A 3,726-nucleotide genomic window follows, 5' to 3' on the forward strand; every position below is an offset into this window, starting at 1 on the left:
GCAAGCCCTCTAACACTGAGCTATAACCCTACTCTAAAAGAATACATAGTATCGGGCTGGGGATGTAGCTCAAGCGGTAGCGCTCGCCTGGCATGCGTGCGGCCCGGGTTCGATCCTCAGCACCACATACAAACAAAGATGTTGTGTCCGCCGATAACTAAAAAATAAATATTAAAAAAATTCTCTCTCTCTCTCTCTCCTCTCTCACTCTATCTTTTAAAAAAAAAGAATACATAGTATAATAATTCTAGAAAAACGAGAATAATGAAATTATGGCATTTGCCAGTAAAAGGATGGAACTGGAGACTGTTATGCTAAGTGAAATAAACCAATCCCAAAAAACCAAAGGCCGAATGTTCTCTCTTATAAGGAAGGGGATGCTAACACACAATAAGGGGGGAGGAGCAGAGGGAAAAACAGAAGTTCACTGGATTAGAAAAAGGGGACTGAAGGGAAGGGAGGAGGATGGGAATAGGAAAGAGAGTAGAAAGAATTGGATATTACTACCCTATGTTCACATATGATTACATGACCAGTGGAACTCCACATCATGTACAACCACAAGAATGGAAGGTTATACTCCATGTATGCAAAATATGGCAAAATACATGCTACAGTCATGATAACTGAAAATAATAAAAAAAATTAAAAACATAATTCTAGAAAATGCAACCTACAGCAACAGGAAGATCAGTGGTTGCCTGGGAGACACACGGGTTGGATGAAAGGGAACACAAGAATTACAAGGAAGGATGAGATTTTCCCAGAATAATAGATGCATTCTTACAACTGTTTCACAGACGTACACATATTTCCAGAAACTTGTCAAGGATTGACATGCTTATTTCAGCCTTTTCCCCGATGGTTTTTATTGGGGGGGGCTACTAGGGAAAGAACCCAGGGAGCTGGGTTTGCCACAGAGCTACTTCTCCAGTCCTTTTTTTTCAGGAGACAGGGTCTAAGTTGTCCAAGTCAGCTTGGAACTTGTGATCTTCATGCTTTAGCCTCCTGAGTCTCTGGGATTATAGGTATGTGCCACCATGGCCAGCTCTAGATCATCTCTTATCACCCACCAAATAATCCTTCGATTTATCAAATATACCAAAGGATCTTCACTAGCAGCCCTGTCTGTGTTGTTTTGCAGTACTGGGATTGATCCCAAGGGTGTTCTACCAGAGCTACACCCTTAGCCCTTTTTCTGTCTTGAGAGGGTCTCACTAAATTACCCAGGTTGGCTTTGAACTTGCAATCCTCCTGCCTCAGCCTCCTGAGTTACTGGGGATAATAGGTATGTCACCTAGCCCAGTACCCCCTCCTGTATCTTCGTTTTTATTGGTACTTCATGGTCACAAGGGAAGGCCATATGCCGTGGGTTGTGGAAGGATCCTAAAGAGAAGACTGGGGCTTGTCTATGCTGGGGCCGTAGGATTCCAGTGGTCTTCAGTTCAGCCAGGATTCGGCTGCCTGCCTGCTTAATTAATAAGCAAGTGATTATTATTTTTTTAAAACATCATTTGCTTATTTCTTATGAAGATGAGCAGCAGAATCTGTCCAGCTGAGATCCAGGCGGGCGCCCTGGTTGGTCTGCAGGTAACACTCCCACCCATAAATGACTGATATGCTTTAGACTTTGTGATCTGCATTCAAAATATTCAAATAAAACAGCAAAGGTGGGGAAGATGCCCTAATTCATCCTTCAACCTGCCAAATCCTACAAAGCACATGCTTCCTTATATCATTTCCCTAACTGTACCCTGGAGGTCCTTAAAGATTTTTAATACCGGGCTGGGGATGTGGTTCAAGCGGTAGTGCACTCGCCTGGCATTCGCAGGGTGCTGGGTTCAATCCTCAGCACCACATAAAAATAAAGATGTTGTGTCCACCGTAAACCAAAAAATAAAAACATTAAAAAAAAAAAGATTTTTAATACCTGGGGCTGCAATTAGTTCAGTGGTAGAGCTGTTGTATAGCATGTGTGAAGTACTGTGTTTGATTCTCAGCACCATATAAAAATAAATAAAATAAAGATAATGTGTTCATCTACAACTAAAAAATTACAAAACATTTTTGACACCCGACTTATTATAATGAGGGCACATGCTTGTGATTCCAGTGACTGGGAAGGGTGGGGCAGGCAAACGGCAAAAAATACTGAGGCCAGTCTCGGAGACATAGTGAGACCCTCTATCAAAATAAAATATGAGGGTTGGGCAAATACCCCTGGGTTTATCCCCAGAAAAAAAAAAAAAAGAATTTGAACACCTGGTTCTCAAACACTTTCTTCCCCAAAACACCAAGAGCAATTATGGGAAACTTCTTTATCAAGGCTAGTTCCCCAGCACGTGGGGTTGAGTTCCTTGGCCTCCTCTCCAGAGAGCCTGTTTGCCACCGGTGTGTGCCTCCAATTCCACCTTCCTTGGATATGAAGAAACTGGCCACCTCCTCCACATCCTTGTTTCAAGCATGTGTTTTGCTCCAGAGGAGTTCCGGCATTCCACTGGGGTCCATGATTCAGTGCCATGGTGTCTCTTCGTGGCAGTCGCTTTTAGCTATCACTGACGGCCTTATCCAGGTCTGTTCTACAGCGGATCACCACCAATCCTCGGCCCTCTTCGTTCTGTTGCACTTCCACAGCAAACACCAACTCACTGCGCACTTCCAGCTGAATGCTGGCAGCAGGAGAACTCCGACCTGTTTTTTTTTTTTTTTTTTTGGGGGGTGGAGTTACTGGGGATTGAACTCAAGGGCACTGGACCCCTGAGCCACATCCCCAGACCTTTTTTATTTTTTGTTTAGAGACCGAGTCTCACTGAGTTGCTTAGCGCCTCGCCGTTGCTGAGGCTGGTTTTGAACTCGCCATCCTCCTGCTTCAGCCTCCCAAGCCGGTGGTATCACAGGCGTGAGCCACCGCATCTGGCGACGGGTCTGGTTTTACCCAAACAAAAGGTCCCCAAATCTCCAGCAAACTCACAGCGTCTGCAACAGACCCAACACGAGGACCTTGGCGGTCTGTCCTCCCAGCCGGACCTTTCAGGGGTCATCTCCAGTTGTATCAGCTGGTCTTTTCCTTCCTTCCCAGCATAGGGGTCTCGCTATGTTGCTCAGGTGCCAAAATCCTGTCCTCAAGCGACCCTCCAGCCTCTGCCAGGACGACAAGCCAGCCTTCCGAACACTCCGGTGCCCGGGACGGGTTCTCGGAGCGGAGCGACGGGCGACTGCGTGGCAGCCTGGGGCCTGGAGGACGAGGAAGTTCTCGTAGGGCGGAGGAGGCGCCTCGGGGACGACGTGAGGACGCACGAGCTCCGGGGCCTCGGACTGGCGGCTGCAGGAGACAGGAGTGAGAAGCAGGGCCCGAAGGGGACCAGGGGAACGCGCGGAGCCCTCCCAGAACCGCTAACCCCCGACGTGTCGGTAGGCGCCGTACCTACTCTTCACTCCCGACGACTGCGGCGAGAGCCGCTGACGTCTCGGGAGGGGGTGGCTCCTCGCGCGTCACTCTCGGCGCCGTCGCGGGAGTGTGACGCCACAGGCCGACCGGCCGGCCGGCCCTGGGTGTCGGGAGCGCGGGCCTCCGTGGCGCACGTCCGGAACGCGCTCGGGGTGAGACCCGCTGCCCGACGCCATAGGCGGCTCACGCCAGTGCTCCCTCTGAGAGAAACGGGCGCCCGAGGGGCGGGGCCGAGGGGAGGTGTCCGCACGCGCGACGTCGGCATCGCGGACTTCCGG

This window comes from Spermophilus citellus, assembly GCF_964194105.1.
Source record: "Spermophilus citellus genome assembly, chromosome: 9".
Taxonomy (NCBI): Eukaryota; Metazoa; Chordata; class Mammalia; order Rodentia; family Sciuridae; genus Spermophilus; species Spermophilus citellus.